This window comes from Talpa occidentalis, unplaced genomic scaffold (assembly GCF_014898055.3).
Source record: "Talpa occidentalis isolate TD23 unplaced genomic scaffold, MPIMG_talOcc4v2.1 talOcc4.3, whole genome shotgun sequence".
Lineage (NCBI taxonomy): Eukaryota > Metazoa > Chordata > Mammalia > Eulipotyphla > Talpidae > Talpa > Talpa occidentalis.
Window position 1 is genome coordinate 143,358,678 of NW_023603184.1, and position 22,051 is coordinate 143,380,728.

The 22,051-nt window shown below is 39.4% G+C and overlaps 1 long non-coding RNA gene across 2 annotated transcripts in view; it reads right to left on the reverse strand.

Annotated features, from left to right (window-relative positions):
- LOC119254867 (uncharacterized) overlaps positions 1-22,051 on the reverse strand; it is a 324,898-nt gene that overhangs the window by 120,666 nt on the left and 182,181 nt on the right. For both annotated transcript variants that reach the window (XR_005127396.2, XR_008553669.1), the window contains one exon: positions 15,383-15,463. This is a non-coding gene — a long non-coding RNA (uncharacterized LOC119254867). The remainder of the gene's footprint in view (positions 1-15,382; positions 15,464-22,051) is intronic.

The window sequence follows — 22,051 nt, forward strand, 5'->3', positions numbered from 1 at the left end:
AGACATTTCCAAAGTTTCTCTATTAGACACTTTTCTTAAAAGTAAATGCCAAGACCCACCAACACTTTCTATAAATGAATAATGCAGTGAAAAACCTCAGCAATGTATAGATTGGTGTCATGGAAAGTCGCTTTCCTAACAAGTTTATCTTTGATCAGTAATTCATTTACATAGATTCTGTCTGCGTGTCAATCCACATGATTTGTGGCACTGCATATTTTAGAACTTGACATATGCATTCTTTTCACAAGCCACATTTCACAGCAGCCTCCATTGTCTATGATAATGAAGAAAGCACGCCGGTAATATAGAAAGCCCAGTTTCTTCCCAAACTACATGAAGACCATCATTCAGGCGATTAACAATCTCCCCTCCCATGTGCATGTCATCTACCTACCATATTGACTGTCCCTTTACCTGTGGGTAAAGTATTCATTCATTTAAAACCATATCTATGGAGCAGTGAATGTGCCCTACATTGTGCTACTTATTAGAGATCATGGAAACAAGTTACAAATTCAGTCAAGTTAGGTAGACAGACAAAAAACAAGTAAGCAAATAACCAAGAATAACTACAGTAAAGAAAGACCAATAGGGTTCAACCTGTATGCTCTGCCTATACCTGCATGCTTTTATGTTCTTCCTTCTAGTGGAATGCTCAGGGAAACCCCTTCTAGGTGGTACTTATGGGGCTCACTCTGATGAGTTAAGAATGAGAAGGCCTGTGTGCAAGGAGTTGTTTTTAATCAAAAAGTTCAGGGAATGTAGAATCTGGATTATTCACATGTTCTGAAAACTGAGAGTTGGCCAGGAAGCCACCTCATTTCCATCTTGTACTTCAAAACACATCGACCCTTTTATCTTGTTACATAGATTTGATCAACATGAAGTGTTTTCTGGTTAATCAGGACCTCACAATGCCCAGCACCATCATTCCCATCCTCAGTCTGGGTTTTACAATATCTATAGATTTGACGGAAACTCCAGAATGACAGGTTCTTCCACCCAACTCTGAGCTCTGGCATTGAGTTAAAGATACCACAGACAGAGATGATCAGGGCCTCATCCTGGGCCATGGCACAGAAATTGTCAGGATCATCAAACTCAACATTTAATATATTAAAGTTGTTTTTTTTTTTTTTAATTTCTGGTTTGCTTTTTTTGTTTGTTTGTTTTTTACATAGAAGAGCTGAGGTGTAGGCCAGAAATGCAGGGGTAAGAGGATTCACCCAAGACAGAATGGGGAGCAGAACAGAGGGATCTACTGAAATACACTACTGAAGGGAGCAGCAGGCAAGACAAGGGAGGTCTGCTGTGCCATTTGTGGCCTGGCTCCCTGGCCTTAGCAGTGATAGTGCTGAGATTTAACCCCTAGGCCACCAGGGAGGCCCTATTAAGGTTTCTTAAAACAAATTCTGTGTCCTAAATTTAGAGCATTCTTAAAAAGTTAATTGAATATGGTAGTTACTTGAGTTTGGGATAATTTGATATAGATATTCTAAAATGAATCTAAAATTTTTAACCAAATGTTAAACCCAGGATTTTTATTTTACACATTGGCCCAAATATTTACAAAAACTCATCATAACTTTTACCAGACATTTCCATGTACAATGGTGTATCTATAATAATAAAGAACATTAAATCAATGAAATAATCAAGAACAAATAACAAGAAATGTTTTATGCAATTTTCATTTTTTTACCAAAATTTTAATTTACCTATTGGTTACTTTTAAATTTTGCCACATTTTATTCAGTTCCAGAGTATTCAAACTTGAACAAGTGTTCTCTTTAATCTGTATAATCTTAGAAATGGCTTAGTTAGTTTCCATGAGTTTAGAATAACTAATGGTTTTTAGTTATCATTAATGCCATACAGCAAACAGCCATGCAGCAAAGTAGGAGAGATTGCAACATGCAGAACAACCTTGCATGCAGGGTGCATGCATTGCTCTGATTGGCTTCTTCTCCTCCCTCCCTACTTCTTCTTCAAACCTCGCCCTCCTTGCTCTTTGCCTTGAGTTAATGGCCTACTTGGAATGGTTTCTGTTGGGACCCCACCAATGGGAGGCATCAAGAGGAGCTAAGAGGAAGTATTGTGACATCAGCAATGTGTTCCTGGGGCCATCTTGCATTAGCTGTATTGGTTGGCCAAAGGGTAGCACTACTCCCATGGAAAGTCTCTCTACATTCTTTGTTCCTTCTGGATCTCAGGCCAGTGAGGTGCTGAGTTGCTCTTCCCAGAACACTATCCATTGTAGATCTTTCATATTTTGTAATATCTTTCTAAATAGTCCTTTCCGAAAACCCTCCAAAAAGAATCATCTTAATGTATTAACAGATACCTATATTATCATTTAAAAAAATATTTTTCTTTAAATATTTGGATAATTGCAAAGTGAGAAAATTAAAATAATACCTTATAGAGGCAAAAACCAAAAACCACCGCCTTGTATGTGTTAAGCCCTTCCCGCACATTCACAATTTGATTCTCAGAATAGTTCCTTAAGATTCATATGGCAGGTCCAGCTTATAAATTTTATTTTAAAAAAATCAAATCTTAAAGGATTAAGTAACTGAAAATATATACTTAGGAATCCTTGAGGTTGTGATTACTTCTCCTGGGCTCTCCTCCTTAAACTTGCTATCAAAGAAATTTTAAACAATTAAACAACATTTAACCATGATCACAAAATGACAACCATAAATTCTGTCTATGTAGAATCTATACTAAAGGCCTGCAAACTATGATCCATGGACCAACCCACCTGCTACCTACTCTGTAAACCAGACATGCCTGTTCATTCACATTTTTTTTTTATCTACAGCAGCCTTTGCTGCGTAGTTAAAACAAAGATCATATGACATACAAACACTAAAAAATATACTATCTGGCCCTTTAGAAAATGTTTGCCAGCCTCGATATAAGTAATCAGATAACCCCAAATTTTTTCACAGTTGCCTGACTTTAAAACTCAAACTGCAAAACCTAGATGTATCTAAAGTTCCTTCCAAATCCTGTGTGAATGACTCAATCACCCTAAGGACTGATTTTTTTAAAAGACAATGAATGAGGATTTTTGGATGGTATTTTGGGTAACTCAAGTCACTCAGAATATTAAATTCATCATCACATGCCATTCTATAATTATACTAGAAAGCAGAAGCGCATCTTACCTAGTAGATTAGGCCTTCAAAAACTTTCTTTTAAATGATATTCTGAAAATAAATTGATCCCAAAGGGATGCTAGAGACAAGAGTGCTTTATTTTTTTTTTCTTTTGCTAGGAAACATAACCAGCTAATATATGGGACACAGTCTGATCACCAGAACTTTCTAAATTAAAAGTTGATAGTGTGAACAGCATCCAGGGAAAACTGACCTGGTTGGTATATTTCAGACAAACCATTAATGTTTATGGCCTTGATTGTTTCCCTCTATAAAGATGTTTATCTACACTTTGCAGAGGAAAACACTCGTTATTACTGCTTGCAAATTAATGTTATCATCTTCCATTCATGTTTTCTTTAAAAATATTAACTTACTGAAATTAATAAAAACAAGTAACAAAGGGAGATGAGAAACCTACTTCTCATTGTGAGACTTCTGATAATCCATGATTATAGTGAACAGATCCACTTTTTCATCTGTTCCATTCTCACCCTGCAGGACCTTGAATCCCATGGCCCAGCCTCCCCTCCAGAGGGGAGAGGTGGATCCATTCCATTGCTCACTAAAATAGCTCACTTTCTGAGCCACTGGACTGACTCATGGGGAGACCTGTTACCCAAGAAAGGCTAAGTCAGAATCTTTTGTGGGGAATGAATATTGACATTGACAGGATGAGGGTTTTTCATCTTCTGAGTTTTGACTCTTAAAGACCGTGTAAGTCTGAAATGGCTGCTGGTTATGACAAAAACCTGCCAGAGAATGGCATCAACACAATGGCAAGAACAGACAGAGATAGCATCCTGAAGGCTTCATTTAAGTATCAGGATTAAAGCTAGAATGGAAACTAGCCCCTGTGTTTCCCATATACATGAATCACCAAATCCCCTTTCCATGTCATTTTTTAATAAACATAGTTCAGTCAGCCACTCATGACTGAAAGAGTCTTGACTAACATAGTGTGCAGAAGGACAAAGGTATGAGCAGGGACATTCATATGAATGTATGAACGTGAACTTTCATTTATCCAATGGCCCATATGTACAAAACCCAAAAACCTGTCCTTTCCATGGGAGTAAGGCAAGTGCTTGGGAAGGACCCAGAGGGAGGGGTTTCCAACAGGCAGATGGATCGTGCAAGTCAAGAATAATATGGCACAGGCAAATGGCGCTATAATGTCAGAGACGCTTGTTGGTTCAATTATTCAACAGTTCTCAACCCCCACTTTGTGAGCCACAGAGGAGGTGCCAGAGGGAGACAAAGAGACATTGCCCCTACTGTTTAAAGAAGACAGATATCATTCAATAATCTGATGTCAGGACAACTGCAATTGACCAAGTAACAGGAAAAATGTGTTTCACTATGAAAATATGAGAAGGAGAATTTGACCTAATTTGGAGACCAAGGAAGTTCATAGCCACGGACTAGGTGATAATTAGTGGGAAGAACAGCTAGAAAGAGAAAACGAGGAGCAGGAGTAAAAGATGTCTCATGTTTCTGAAACATGGAGCATGGGTGCACTGAGAGAGAAGGCTGGAGTTAGCAGAAGCATCGACCTCCTGGCCATTCTCGACAGCGTGGCCTGGAAAAGTCCAGTGTACACCTGCTATTATTGGGTAATTATTAATAGTGTTCCTTTCTCAAAAGTTTTCCAGATTGGACATTAAATTCTGTAATCTTGTTGCTCAAAAACCAAATTAGGCTAACTGTGCTATAGCCCTGCACTGGATCCAGGGACAGAAAATGGGCATGAGTAGAAAAAAGTTGTGAAATCCTAATAATAAAGTCTGGATGCTTCAATTCTAATGTGTTATTGTTGACAAACCACCATGGTAATGCAATGTTTTAGCATTAAAGGGAACTGAGTGAAAGATAAAGAAGTTACTACTTTTGTAACTTCTCTGTAAATCTAGAAGTGTTCCAAAGGAGTTTATGAGATAAAAGTTAAATAGCAACAACAACCAAAAGAAGCAGACAAACCATAATCTAAATAGTATGATAAAGTAGTCTTTATCCTAAGGAGAACTGACAGGTACTAAAAAGGTTTGAGCATAGTAGGGGGTGGTAAGGAGGAAGGAGTCATCAGGACAGACCAGATTACTCTGACTGCTCTGGGGTGATGCTGTTTGATCAGTAGGAGCTTTACTGCATAGAGAGGTGACAGTACAGTAACACGAGAGATAAGAAACAGGCATAGACTCAGTACTATTATGAAGATAGGCTAAATAGCCGCCTTTGATGGATTGCATAGGAGGAAGGAGAGGGAGGAATCAGAGATACCCACAAGGTTTCTGTACATCTGGCATGTGACTAGAAATTCCAGTGGGCCACACAGAACCCTGAGCTACGAGCAGGCCAAGGTGAGAGTATGGAGATGGACTCCAAAGATGAACTGGAGAATGAATGTACAGCAAGCAAGTCCTGGTGAGGACTGGCAAGACCTGAAAGTATGAGTGTTTAAGCGCCATCAAGTCACTGGGCTGATATGGAGCCAGTATGTCAGTTCCTAGAGCAAGGAACAGACCAAAACATAAAGGCACAAAGGAACCCAAAGTCTTTTCCTCAAATGGAAATCCAAACCCTCCACAGAGTTTTCCAGAATAGAAATTGTGTTCAGTTAGGTGATGATTCTTAATCTATCAACCTCTTCCAAGAGCCCCCAATTGTGACCCAGCCCATATCAAAACTATTGGCATGGAATGGGGCACACCTACCAGGTTCACCAGGGGTGAAAAGAAGCAGAGCGTACTGACCAGGTGACTGAGGGACTCTGGAATGCCCCAGGCCTCCAGCGTAAGACACCAGAAAAGTTCCTGGCACATCATTGTCACTCAGTTGAAGAAAATTGAAATAACTTAAGCAACTAACCCCTTGCCTGTGAAATCAGACTAATAATAAATAATTGATGGGGTTGGGGGCCTCCCTGGTGGCACAGGGGTTAAAGACAGTGCTATCAAGCTATTGTCAGCCACTGAAACACCAAGTTTTATCCCCAGCTGGCCATGGAGGGGCACAACAGACCTCTCCTATCTTGCCCACTACTCCCCTCCCTGCCTTGCCAGTTGCTCCCCTCAGCAGTGTATTTCTGTATATCTGCCTGTTCTGCTCCCCACTCTATCTCTGGGAATCATCTCACACACCCCACCCCCGCACCTCTGGCTTGCACCCCAGCTCTTGTATGCATAAATAAATCTTTGAAAAAAATAATTAGTGGGGTTATAGAGGCTTAAATTAGACTAAGTGCTGGGCTCAGAAAATACACTAGAGAGTGAGATAGTAGCCATTATGATGGAGAGGCAGAGGCCAGGGGGATTTGTGCATCTTTCACATTTATTTCTCTACAGTGACCCAGTACATTGTCCTGGTTAATAATCTAATTGCATAATAGCCCTCCGAACACACACACAACCCGTGTGAAGATTTTATTTCTTTGTACAAGACCTTAGATGTATGAGTCACCCTTTGCCATTGTGTCTCAGGCACCTACACATACCACACTACACATGCTTAATAAATATGTGACTTCTCATTTTATAGATTTCCTCCCTGCAGCCTACAGAGTATCTCTCTTCAAGAAAGTGACCTCTGTGATTCTTACTAGGGCTGGGGCTATATCCTTATCTCTAATTATAATGAAAACGAGTAAAGGGTATTAGATGTCACTGTCCCCAAGCAGAATTCACTTACGTCAAGGTCATGGTCCACCTCTGATCAAAATGTGCCCCGTAACCATCCTAGATTTCCCCACACACAATGAATGAATTGCCCTTTGGGTGGGTTGTGCAAGAAGACAAGCCAGCCTGTTCCAGGAATAACCACATCCAGGAGAAACAGCAGCTGCTGAGGGTGGCTCTCAACGCGTTGGCTCAAACAGTAAGGAAGACAGAGACATAAATCCTGAGGGGAACCTGGTAGTTGGAAAGGGCCTGATTTGTTGCTGCTCAGTGGGAATAGGAGTTGGGCTCCTTGGAAGTTGGAACGCTGCTTAATTTACCTGTCAAACAGCCTGATGGATTTGTCCACAGGGTATTTAAATAGAAGATAAAGCTCTTCACTCCGTGAGGCTTTACCATGCTGGAGGGTGGGGGGCATATCCATCAACTTGTCCAGATCGATGTGGCAAATCCAGGGACCTTCAGAACCACCCCACTGAGCGCTCCATCTCCACTGCGTAAATATAACCATGTGGAATGGAACCTAAGATTGGTGTGCTCAGTTTATTTTCCAGTGAAGGGTCCAAGAAGTCAAATTGATGGTCATCTGTCATGGCTGGTCTGCAGCATGCCACTGGCAGCCTGGCACATTACCCACCCAACATGGCTAGAGTTAGAGACCCAGAAGGACTCAGCATTTAACACAGGTGGGATACTCAGCCTACTTTATGATGTTTTTAAACCTACTTTGGCCCAGAATCCTACGGGTTTGCTACATTCTTACTCTTATTAGAACTCACACTTACGGTGCGGAGATTAAGAAATAGTCAATTTTTAGGGATTCCTGGTCATCCATGAAATATGAGGAAGAAGATGCATTTTGAGTTCTGGGTGCAAAAAATCTATTCATTTGTAACCCTTAGTCTTCGCCTTTCAACAGAGACTGCCAAATCCAGTGTAAAGTCACTGGGAAATACTTAATGCATTTGGTTGATTCACATTTTCATAGCAATTATAAGTGTAAGCAATAAAGTGAACTTATGTGATATCTTTGTCTTTGTTTTGCCAGTGGTGACATATTTCTATTTATCCCAGCGAAGTGACCTGTATACAGAAATTTACCCATCTAATATTTTGTCTTTTTTAAAAAAAAATATTATTGGAGGGGAATGAAAACAAATAATTAAATTCAATTTTTTTTTCTGGAAGAAAAAATATTGATTAACAAAGTATATTGATATGATTGGTGAGTAATTGTTTTTAAATATTGATATTGACACAAAATGAGAGACTTCCAAGTATATTTTTCTTCCCTTTAAGTCACAAATGAGAGGTTAAGGGGTTCCCTGGAAGCAGTGTAGATCTTAAAATCTTATTTGAACTAAAAATTTTAAAGTACCAAGTTCCAAGATGGAAATTTGTTGTTTTTTTTTTTTAAGATTTATTTTAATTATTTATGCATAAAAGAGCTAGAGTGTAGGCCAGAAGTGTGGGAGGTGAGAGGATTTAGCAGAGACAGAGTGGGGAACAGAACAGGCAGGTCTACTAAGATACACTGCTGAGGGGAGCAGCGGGCGAGACAGGAGAGGTCTGCTGCGCCATGTGGGTCAGCTCCTTGGCCGGAGGTGGGTATCGAACTCATGCTGCAGTGACCAGCAACAACTTGGACAGCACTGAGAGGTTAACCTCATGCACCACCAGGCAGGGCCTGCACCCCACAACGGCAATTTGAATTCACTTATGCAGCCCTTCCTTAAATGCTGCTCACATGCTCCAGAAATAAAAGTTGTGCTTCATACAATGGAAGTTTGAACTAAGACAGAATTTTTCTTTTGCATTTTAACATGACACCAGTTCCAGAAGTCATAACAGAAAGACTGATTATATTAAAATTAAAAGTTTTATAGCAAAAAAGTCAAAAATCAAATGACACGCTAGAAAGGCATTAACAACTTATGACAGAGTGTTGATATCTTTAATGTACAATTCATTTTTACATATCAGAGAGAAAAATAGCTGGAAACCACAATATAAAAATAGCACAGAGAGGCACAAAGGCAACTCACCAAAAGAGACCAAATGGCCAACACATTCCTGAAAAGATGTTTATACTCACTAATAATAAAACAAAATTCAAATTCAAATTAACAAAAATGTAGACGAGTGTTATTGCGCCATATTGGAATGCATGGGGGGATCACTTTTATGATGGTTCATACGAGAGCAGATTTGCTGTTTCTGTAAAGCACTTTAGAAAACTGAAACAAAATTTTAACTGTCCAGAAATTTCACTTGCAGGAATCCATCTTTAAAATAAATATTTAGACATACTAATATTCAAGGATATTTAGTATCACTGATAAACAATAGACTCTACAAAGCAATGTGAGAAATAGTGCAAGCATTCACTAGCGATGATTTGATTAAAGATGGTGCCATTAAATATATAAGAGGACAACTAGCCATTTATTTTATTTTTTAAAGATTTATTTACTTATGAATACAAGAACTGGGGTATAGGCCAGAGGGGTGGGGGTGGGGGTGCGAGGATTCACCAGAGACAGAGTGGGGAACAGAACAGGCAGATCTACTGAAATACACTGCTGAGGGGCGTATCGGAAAACAAGAGAGGTCTGCTATGCCATGTGGGTCAGCTCCCAGCCCAGGGATTGAACTCCTGCTGCAGTGGTGCTGAGACTTAACCCCTTGTGTCACCAGGGAGACCTGGAACAATTAGTCATTTAAAATGTCATAAATCTTTGAGATTGAAACAGATATTTCTGTAAGTTATAAAGTAAAAAAATGCAATCAAGAAGCAGATATTTTGCCTATTTTCTACATTTTTATGAAGTATAATGATACTGTTTCAGAAACTAAGTTTTCCACTGACCAAAACTATCCAAGAACTTCAAAGAACATAGAGGAGAAAGGCCACCTTCCAGCTGACTTTTGTTTCCAACATGACCCTGCCTTGATCATATGTGCATGTGTGCAGTAAACAGTAGTTCCTGAAGTTCCTTTCTTAAATATATTTACTTACCTTTTTGTCAAGGATATATTTTTAAAGGAGGTTTTTGTGTGTTGCTTGTTCCTCATGAAGATTAGCTTTTATTTCTAAGGACCTTTAATCAGAGGGCCGTGCTTTTCACTTAATACTCACCTCCCAGGACCTTCCTCGTGGTGCAAGAGGTTAAGACACAGCACTGTGAAGCTATCGGCAACCACTGCAGTACAAGTTCAATCCCCAGCCAGGGAGCTACCCACATGGTGCAGCAGACCTTTCCTGTCTCACCCACTGCTCCCCTCAGCAGTGTATTTCAGGAGATCCACCTATTCTGCTCCCCACTCTGAGTGTGGTAACTCCTCTCACCACCCCCACACTTCTGGCCTGTACCCCAGTTCTTGTATGCCTAAATAAATAAACCTTTAAAAAACAAAAATACTCACCTCCCCACCAATTGTTACCGTCATGAAGGAAAATCATCCTGGACACCATTTCCGACTTGTAGATTAATGTTGATTCCCTCACACCTCCTTAAATATATGTACACAGGACCAAGTAAGTAAATGGAATTGACGCACTCTAATCAGGTGACACATGTTATGCAGGGTAAAGGCAAATAAAGGAAGTACAGACTCAGGAAGGGAAAGGCAATATTTAAAGAAATGGTTGTTATTTTCCCCAGCTTTAAATCTGAAAGGACTTAAAAGCAATGCTCCACTGGGGGCAACAAGCATCTGAGAGCCAAGATCTTGGGTTTTTTGTTTGTCTGGTTTTTGTTTTTCATCTCAGTCTTCAATAAAACCAGCCAAGACTACTTAGAGAAATTACCGACTCTACGGTTTTGGTAGGAAATACACAAGAGAAGCCTAGAGCATCCTGTTGGGTCAGAAAGTGTGTATTATGCATTCTGATACACCCCATACACACTCACACACAATAACAGATGCATCTTAAAGGAACAAGGAGCCAAGTGATAAAGCCCCCCATGGCCAAAGTTGGGATAATTTGAGTAAGAAGCAATACAGTGTTGGATTACAGACCAAAGTACAAAATATTGATGAGTTCACGCTGATATAAACACATGGTTGAATAGGTAGATAGAAGATAGATTGATAGATGATAGAGATAGACAGAGATAGATATAGAGATAGATGATAGACAGATGATAGAGAAATAGTTAAATACATAAAAATAGGCCATTTCCCAGGCAGAATTCCCAAATAATTTATGTAGATCCTTAGTCCTTCAAGAGATAGTGCATAATTCCCCACTCAAGTAAGAGAGGATCACAATAAACTCACATAGTAACTCATTCCAAAAGACACAATTTGGAAAGCAGGGGGCAAAGAGTGATTTAGTGGAGAAACCTGAGAAATACTATCTCAACCGGGTGATCAAGGTCGACATGAAAGCCATAAGTCACACTGATAATATGTAACCTTGGGGTGATGTGATGAGAAAGGAACTCCACCTCTGTAGTTTTTCATCTCTAAAACACCTCACTCCAGGCTAATCTGAAGAAAAACCACAGAGACATCCCAATTGAGAGGCATTCTACAAAACACACTTGATAGTCTCAAAACTGTCAAGATTATCAAAAATAGGAAGGGCTGAGAAACCCTCCCAGCCAAGAGGAGCCTAGTGAGATTTAATGACTAAATGCAATGTGGTATTCTGGAGGGGATTCCAGAGCAACAAAATAGGAGTCTTTCACAAAATTAAAATATCAGAATAAAATAGTATGTTAATATTGGTTCATTAATTGTGACAAATGAACCATATTAATATAAGATGTTAAGACCAGAGGAAATTGTTGGAAATATATGGGAACACTCTATTATCTTGCAACTTTTTGGTATATCTAAATCTAAAATAAAGGGGCCATTTTTTCAAAAGAGCAGTCAGAGTAGACCTTATGCAGGCATTCGTATCAAGCAAACATTTGACGTGAAGGAGTCAGCATGTGGCTATCTCAGGATCAGGTTGTGTAAATGGAGTGCGTCTGGTATGTTCAGAAGGGAGCAGAGACCTGCATCCCAGGAGTCGAGATGGGAGCATAGAGGAGAGAATGTGAAAGAAGTCAGACAAGACCTCGGGTGGGATGCCAAATCTGGATACACAGGCTTCTAGGCTATGTCAAGATCTTTGCCTTTCACTTGGGCTAAGGTGAGTGGTGAATGTTAGATTTTGAGCTGAGTTACATAATGTACCCTCCCTTGGAAAGCATTGGTCTGCCTGATGTAACTATAAGGAACAAGGATGAAACAATAGACTGGCAGTAATTCGGGTGAGAGGTGTTGGTGTCTTGGGAAGTTGGAACCAAGGAGTTATAAGAAACAATTATGTTCTGAATAGAGTTTGAAAGCAAAATCAATACTTTTTTTTAAGATTTATTTATTTATACAAGAACTGGGGTACAGGCCAGATGCACGGGAGGGTGAGAGGATTCACCAGAGACAGAGTGGGGAACAGAACAGGCAGACTGATGAAATACACTGCTGAGGGGCACAGTGGGTGAGACAGGAGGTCTGCTGCACCATGTGGGTTTCTTCCTGGCCGGCTGGGATTGAACCCACTCTGCAGAGGCTGCGGACAGCTTTACAGGACGGTGCTCAACCACCTGTGCCACCAGGGAGGCCCCAATATGGTTTTTGACCATATCAGAGGTGGAGTAAGTGGAAGACAGGAGTCAAAAATAAGAAAAGAAAAATTATGCTTTGTGCTATGTATTCATTCCTTCGTTTATAGCACAGAAAGTTGGGGATTTGCCATAATGTTGAAGCTGCAACTGTTATTAAGCCCATTAATAGCCTGCTGACCCCTCTGTCCCCCTCCATGGTTTGGGGTTTCCTGCATTTGGTCTGAAGCTTCTGTTGTCTGGTTCTTTCCATCCTATCATTTAGCCTTGAAAGTCCATTTCCATTCATCCCTCCAGGAGTCTGAAAGCAACTTTTCCACAAAGGACAAAACATAAGCGTGCTTAATAGTAGGAAACTATTGAGTTCCTAGGAAATGAAAGCCCCTTAAGGCAAAAAGCATGTTTCCTGCAAAATGTTTCTGAACAAAAGTCATAATTAGATGTTACATTTTTAAATGCAGAAACTCATGTATGTGTAATTTCAATAAACTGCATTTGTCTATTAAGTACCCTACTGAGATTAATAGTGTCCAAACTTGTCTCAATTACCACACTAAGAAATTCTACCTTGTTATTACAAGTAATGGAGCTTTTCAGGTTTTTTCAACTGCTAATTGACACTAAATCAAAATGTGAGGGTCGGATAAAGCCAAACTCAAAAACCATCCTTGAAATTAGACTACAGAACTGAGACAATCAGAGGAGGAGGAGGGGAGAGAGGGCAAATTCAAAGTGGGGATGTAACAGGGTTGGCCCCAGGAAAAGGGGAAGTTCCAGGTTCCCTGCCCCACCCAAGGGAGGGTGGAGCTGAGAAGGGAGAGAAGAAGCTGCAGAGGAGACTGAGGAAGGAAGGAGCAGGATGCAGAGCCAGAAGGAGACCTGGAGGAGGCACATGGAGCAGAGAGACACGTGAAAAAACTACACTTGCCTTTTGGTCATGGACTGGGTGACACAGATGTGGGTGAGAGACCTGTGGGGAGGTGACAACGGCAGCTTTTATCTTGATTTTGAATTTTGCTCTTTTCCTCCCAGACTTGTCTGGTTGTTTCTGATCCTTTTCTGTGAGTCCCCACTGGAAGGTGCTTTAGACTTGTGGCAGCTTTTGGGCTTTGCTCTGGGCCAATCCCACTTGGGTAGACTTCTACCCACAAGGGGATGGGTAATTTTGGGTGCTTAATTTAGAAACTATATTCTTTGTCTTTTCTGTATTGTTTACTAACTGTTTTAAAGTTCCTTTTAATTAAAGTCTCACATGTTTTCTGTTGACGTGGTGGATGGCAGAACCTATTTAGAGCAGGCAGGTTTGGGGGTCTGGAGTGCCCCTCTCCCTGCCCTGTAACAGGGAGAGTACCATGGACTATGGTGTAGACTAGGGGTGCTCTGGTGGAGGGTCACCACACCTGAAGAGGGGATCCTGTACTCCCAAATGGGGACTATACCCAAGGGGAGAAATCAAATATTGTAATGAACAATGAACAATGATGTAAGAAGATAAAGTTTAATTAAAAATGAAACAAAATACAAACAACATTGTTAACCAACATTAATGCAATAAAAAAATTTAATTCATGTTTAAAATAGGGGAAAAATACCAGAAGAATGAGAAGAATGGAGGGTTTTATAAATGTAAACCATCTTAACATGTTTTTAAATATTTCCCATAGTTATAAAATCTTTCCAACATAAATTCAATTTTGGTTCCCTCAAAAATAAGTAAGGAAATATTGTAACATATACAAATAAATGCTACTGTGTGTATAAAAAAGATGTTTCTGAAATTGAACAGTAGACATGCATTTTGGCACCATCACATTATAGTTCAAAACGTCTGCTAACCACTGAGAAACAAAACCTAAATTTGATGTGTAGAATGAGGGCCTCCCTGTTGGTGCAGGGATTAAAGACAGCACTATCAAGCTATCATCAGGCACTGCAGCATGAGTTTGATCCCCAGCCAGGGAGCAAGTCACATGGTGCTGCAGACCTCTCCTGCCTTGCCTCTGCTCCCCTCAGCAGTGTATTTCAGTAGATCTGCCTGTTCTGCTCCCCACTCTCTGGTGAATCATTTCACCCCCACCCCCTCCACCCCAGTTCTTGTATGCATAAATAAATAAATAAATCTTAAAAAAAAATGGATGTGTGGAATGAGAAGGAAGAGGTAACAGAAGCTAAAGGAAGAGGTAACAGAAGCTAAAGCTCACCTGTATAAAGTTTAGAGAGACGCGCGCCTTTGTTAGTGCCCATGAATCTTAGCTCCTTGACTTCCCTTGAGTCTACCTGACAAATTACCAGTAACACATTCCCCACTTCCCAGGGCTATTTTAATACTGGTCATATTATCACAGAGAAACAAATTTAAGTCATTTAACATTCAGCTTCCATATTTTTGAAATGCAGAAATAATACCTGCCTTAGATGTTGTAAGGATCAAGTGGTTTAAAGCATTTAGATGTATGTCCACTCAAGAGCAGGAATTGTTATTACTTGTGAAGTTTAGAGCACCTCAAGATGTCACAGAAAAAGGTCTAACATATATTGTATAGAAAAGAGTCAATCTCCTAATTGCAAGCAGCCCTTCATATAGACCACCGCCTTGTTCAGCTGCACAAGGACATGAGCTAGCATCATCATAATAGGAATAATAAGAAAGAAAACTGTCAAGACACTATAAACATGGCCACGATCCCGATTTTTGAAAGTCTTGATTTCAGGCATTTTCTTCACTTGTTTTCTTTCAGGTACCATATTTTGTATCAAACAGCATCTCCCCACTTGCCTGACAGTAAATTTTCATAAAACCCCTTTGTCAGATGATATGTTCCCAGGTCTAATAGTCAAAGAATTCATCGCCATGATATTTAATGACTATATACCGAATGAAGTCACCTAACTTATCTGTATTCTGTTTAACACTCACCTCTGCAATGCAGAAGCAGGCTCCCAGGAAACAAGGAAATCACCCCACTTCTTTGAACTTCCAGGCCCAGGCAGAGGCAGCCTAATGCAAGCAGAGAGGCAGGGTGTCATTCACCGCCTATAGCAATCAATGCAAATCTATGCCACTGTTAGAAGGTGTTTTAATTCCAATAATAGACATCCTGTGATTGATGAATCTTTCGCAGCTGTTTTCTCTGTAGCTGCTTAATTCCCATCTGCTGCAGGATGGTTGCATGCTTCAGTGGGTTACAGACCCCAGCGTATCACACTTGAACTTCGCCAGGTTGAAAGGAGTGACTAGCCTGTGAATTGGGGCAACCAAATGTTGATGGGAGGTCAGTTCACGATATGTTGAGTCAAATTCCAATGGCTTCCGAAAAACATCAATCAATTGATAAAAAGAACACTAATTAGTGACTGATTCTTTGAGCATTTCTGTTCTGTGTGTAACATGGTTCCCAGTGACCACAGATTAGTCCTAAGACCTTGACAAGCACTTCAATCTACAAAACCTTGGATAATATCAATCTCCCTGGGAGTGTCTGTTTTCATTTAAATGTCTATTGTTTGCACCTACATTTATTTGGGAACTGCCCAGTGCTTTAAATGGGTGAAAAAGTTAGTATAGACATTTTGAAATGTAAATTTGAAAATGCATATGCCTCAAGTCTCAGAAATTCCAATTCTTGCAATTTACCCCAGAGAAATAGAGCACAGATTCACCAGGAAACATAAACATGGCTGTTCATTAGAGGTTTGTTTATACTGTAAACCTGGTAGCAACAAAATTTTGAAATCATCTAAATGCTTGTCAGTGGAGGAATGGATAGACAAAATTGTGGTGTAATTACAGCATGCAATGCTCTACCACAGTAAAAAATCAAGCTACATTTATCAATTTAGATGCCAACAACAACACTGGATGGAAAAATAAAAAACAGTGGGTAAGTTGCTGGTGTATACTCCACACCAAATAACCTAAGTGTGTGGATTTTAAAATAATTTGTTAAATAATATTTAAAGGCTGATGAACATTTGTACATTTTAAGTTCCTGGTTGAAGATGGATTCAAAGGATATGTATTGGGTTCCAACATACAGCAAAGGGGATGAAACCAAAAAAGGCCAAAAGTGGATAACAGATGGGGAGTTATTTTCTGAGCAAAACCAAAAATGTGCTAGAAACTGGGTAGAATAGATTGGATCAACCCAACTCTGAACACTTGAGATCCAGCATGCGGAAAAATGTTAAGGAATGTCTTGTGGAAAGTGTGGCTTTCAAAACAAAAGAAGACAAAGAACTCAAGCTCTACTTCAGCCATTCCAACCACCTTCCTTCCTGAGATTCCTGTAACCTGGCCTTAGGAACTGAGCCAGTGGCCCAGACCTGACTTACGATTCAAGCTGGACACTGCCAGTGGGGATGCCAGTTTGGTGGACAGTGTGGTGATGTGGTGACCTGGTTGCTGCAAATACACCAGAACAATCATCTTAGTACCCAAGCTGCCAACACTGAAGACACCAAAATGACATTGACTCTGGATTTAGGCTCTACCTACTAATCCATCCTGCCATCCTGTCCAGTTCTCCTATACAATGCCCTCCTCTCTCCTCAGAAAAAAAAAAAAGAAAGAAAGAAAGAAAGAAAGAAAGAAAACAAAGATGTTTCAATTGACCTAATAAAATAAATAGTTCTTACAAAACAACAGTGGTTTAGCAACTGGCTTTATTCACCTCTTCAGTGATGCAGACTGAATTGTGTTGACATTTGTGTTGAGATAATTGGAGTATAAATTACTTTCAAATAGTTCTTTCTTAAAATAGAGAAGGGTCTGTCCTTCATATTTGAAGATGACAGTAATTATGGTTCTCCATGAGGCAGTGTGCTGAAATGACTTTATAACACTTGTTATAGATTTGTTTAACGTGTCTTTTGTAGTTATGGTCTTGTGAAAAGTAAAATGTGTTTAACTCTAGGTCCTTTCATGGAAATGTGCTTGCTTCCAAACTAAGTTTGTAGTGTGGAACATTAATAGCGCTGATGCTGAAAGCCGTTCATGGAAAAGACAAGGAATTCAGGAAAGCATCTTCCATGTGAGTTTTTGTCTTGCTCTTGCTTTTGGTGGTCCTGCCATTTTGCCTCACACATTAGGTTAGTCACTGCAGTGGTGATTGCCCAAGAGCAGAAGGATCTTCTGCAGAAGCAGCTCTTTGTAGCTGGAGGGTGTTTCTAAAAGCTTGCCTGCCCTCCAACCATCTACTCTGAGTGGGCCTGCTCTCTTTTATGAGTGTTTTCTAAAATGGGTAACCAGACTAGTAGAAATGTTTACTAGGCAGGGCAGCTCTTGCTCAGACCTTTGTCCCCTTTTGATTCTGATAAAGTACATGCAACCTCAGGAGCAGTTTCTCTACACCCACACTATTAGTTCTCTGGCATCATCATCTGAGACGCTTTTAGATTCTTCCACATTAATGCTAAGTAAATTCAAATTTTATCACCCTAAAGATCTAGGTAGAGGACTAGAATTAAGGAAAGGGAAGGGCATGATTTGCTATAGGATCAGCTTATCTATGGCTTCTTGTGGGAAAAAATGATTAGTCTTTTGGAAACCAGAGGAGAACATCTGGAGCAAGACAAGACTTCTGAGAAATAATGAAATTAGCCCTGCTCATTAAAAATAATGATGATAATATGTATTTCATCATTAGTTCTGAATAGTAATCAGGTCTGTAGTTCTGAACGATAATCAAAATAACAAGGTATCATACAGGCCTAATTCAATTACTTTCAGAATCATCAAATACATTTCATCAAAAAGAATAGGTATAGAGGCATTTTATGATGAAAGTTTGCAAAAAAAAAAAAAAGGAGAGCCTAGGGGTATTGGAAACAGCAAGGCCTTCTTTTCTTTCTTTTTTTTTTTTTTAAGATTTATTTATTTATACAAGAGCTGGGGTACAGGTCAGAGGCACGGGAGAGTGAAAGGATTCAGCAGAGACAGAGCAGGGAGCAGAACAGGCAGACGGACCAAAGACACTGCTGAGGGAAGCAGCGGGCGAGACAGGAGAGGTCTGCCATGCCATGTCGGAATCTCCCTGGCCGGCCGGGAATTGAACCTGCGCTGCAGAGGCTGCAGACAGCTTCACAGTGCTGCGCTCAACCCACTGTGCCACCAGGGAGGCCCAGAAACAACAAGACCTTCTACCAAAATTTGTTCCATGTGACCTCACTTAAAATAGCCTACAATATTCTTTATGTTTCTCAAGCAAAGTCAAGGGACCTTCTAGTCACTGACTATGGCCACCACCTAAAGTTGTATTTCAATATCCTAAAACAATTTATGCTCATAATCAGAAACTCCCTGGTTTTTCCAGTTAGACCCACAAAATTGAAAGATTTGTGAAATATGTCATAACTTGCATTTTCCTGGGGCTCTTTTATTTTAATCTCCTCCGTACGAAGAAATGGCTATAACTCTGTGTATATTACAGAACTTGCCCATCTGCCAGATCTAGGACAGGCATATTATCAGATAATGTTAATTTTTGTTAATGCATTAATTATTAACAACATTTAATCATTTTTATAAAGGTCCTTTGAATTATTGAAAGCATATAATCCCCCAATACCTTTTAAGGAGGCTGGACGATACTAACAAGAAGGCATTTTGCTAAGCACCATTAAGTCAGGAGAGCCAACTCTACATACAAGAGAGGGACTAGGAATTTAGAGACCTTGAAATATATATAATTGGGTATGTATTTAGGGGGACCTGAGTGCTTTATTGCAAGAAAGATGAAAAGCATAACAAAAACATTGGAGAAGAAAACAAGAAAAGACTAATCGATGTAATCCACTCTGCTTTTTCCAGCACCTCTTCAGCACATTCTGCACTGAATAATACTTCATCTTTTTTAATAGAACAGGTGAGGTTATGGACAGGTTTGGACTGTTCCAAGAGGAAGATGAGGGACAACTGACATTGTGGTCACCTATGGTCTATATCCATAGTCTCAGCCACAGCCCACATATGGTATTAAACATTTTCCAAAAGATATTCAAACACAGTAATATTTGAACATCTTTATCTCATTCATTATCTTTGTCTTGACCAACTAGCACCTTTTACATATTTATTCAACAAATATACATTGAACACCAACTCTTTAGAAGTCATTTCGCTGGGTTTTTAAAGGACCCAAATTTGAATTGCTATTGATCTTGACTTTATCTGTGTAAGTGTGATTCTTTGTCTCTGAATCAAATATAGTATTGTAAACCAATGTTACCCCAATTAAAATAAAAAAAGAAAAGAAAGAAAAAGAAAAGAAAAGAAAAAGAAAAGAAAAGAAAAGAAAAGAAAGAAAAGAAAGAAAAGAAAGAAAAGAAAAGAAAAGAAAAGAAAAGAAAAGAAAAGAAAAGAAAAGAAAAGGAAACTCAGTCCAATAGAGAATGTAAGACCTGGGCATTGTGAACTATAATCCAAAGTAGAGAATGAGCAACACTTTAAGAATGAAAGATTAAAAGATTTCCTCCAGGGGAAAGAAACTAGGTAAGAATATGTGGAGAGCTCAGCACTTTAGTTGAATCTGAGAAGTTTAAATTCAACCAAAATAAGTGAGTCAGATGTTTACAGAAAGACAAAATGTGATATTCAGCTTAGAATGTTGTTATGCTGATGGTTACTATGGCAAAGGATTTCACCACCTTGCAAGTCTCATAGTCCAGAGAATAAGATTTGGGTAATAGATCAAATCCATTATGCAACCCCCAGTGCTGTCTATAGGAACCAAATGTAACCTGAAGAATAATGAAGAGAAATTCCAAGTACTTGGGTGAAATACTACATAGAGTTTGTACTCCTAAAGATTTTATCTTTCCTAAGGGATGGAGGGGTAACAAACTTGCTAAACCATTCACGACTTAGTACATCTTCCCTTAAGAAATAGAAATACTACAGATCAGATCAGCCAAGCTATGTCTTACATAGCCACTGAACCCCTGTGATCCAAATAACTCCTTCTCATCAACATATATCTCCTCTTTCCAAAACCACGCCATTGCCCTTCAAGAGTAGGAATTGCAATGAGGAATAGGAACTCATAAAATATGAAGTCTAGTAACTTTGTCCCAAAGATATAAAGGCTGACAATTCTACAAAGAAGTTTTTAAAAAAGAATTTTTTACTCTATCACTTGAATTGACTATGGTGTGATAACATACACTGGACAGGTGTGATCCTGTATCTCTAAATCATACACAGCATAGCAAACCAATGTTTCCTCAAAAAAATAGTCATTTTAACAAAGGGAAAATAATGAAAAAATTAGATTCCACAAATTAAAATTAAAAATATAACTATAATGGGATTGCTCTTTCAAAATTAGATCTCTGTAAATAATATTATCTGAAGTCCCATACCCAACAGTGTCAACATTTAGATTTCTTTATCTTAAAACAGAGCTGCTTTATTGATCAGTTTCCATCTTTTTTACAAGTCCTGAGCCCCAACCACCAACACATCCAATCTACAACTTAGACCTAATTACTGAATATTAATGAAGCCCTTGTAGGAGGAGCTACTGAGTTTTCACACATTTCCTTATTCAAAGCTGTCTCAATTTCAGCAGACCTCTACCATCTGTCATTATACCGAATGTGACTGATCATTAGATAAATAACTGATTGAAGAATTCATCCAATTAATTCCTTCTGGGCTTACCACACATAACATCCCAAGTAATGTTAGTTGGCTACCATCTCCAACTTTGCTTTGTTCTCCCTTCCATTATACTCCTGATAATTACATACTCCCTCATATTGTTAGATTTAATTTTATCAGTCACGCATCCTGAACTACAATTTCAAGACATATCAGGTCATTCAGAAAGGCATCAAATTGTACAAATTATAGGCAAATTTGAACTGATAATTGAGTTCTGATCCCCTTCCAAAAATCACACACACACACACACAAACACACACACACACAAACCCACATACATGATAGTTACTCAGTACAATTAGTCATGCTAAATTGAATGAATATGTTACATCAATAAATTATAATTCTTCAATTCCTCAGGATGGGAGAGATTCAGGAATAAATAGCACAAAGAAGGATAAATCTGGACCATAGGAGTGTCTTGCCTTGAGACAGCTTCTGAAATCAACACTTCCACTGAATTACACACAGTGTCCTCCATAGGCCTCTTCCTGGGATGTTCCTTGCTTTTGCCACTCTGATATTTCGAGTGGTATTGAAAGGCATCATGTTATCATGACATCACACAAAAGTCTCTCTACAATGCACCACTGGAAATTTTTTTTCATTCCGGCTTCCAAAAACAGTTGTGTTTTTCAAAAAGCACAAGTTGGATTTTATCTTATGGATACTCTGACTTATGGAATGGATCATGTTTCCCTCTCAGTGTTTACTACCATAAAACCAGGTCCAGTCAAGCCATGATCCTTATCTTCCAAGAATAATCTCACGACCAGAGCTGGGGCCCTTTTGACACTTTCCTATGGGTCCCCACCAGGAGTTGCCTTAGACTTGTGGCAGGCTTTCGGGCAACAGAGCCCTGCTGGGCCAACCCTGTTTGACTAGACATTTACTCACTCACGAGGGAATGGGTAACTTTGGGTG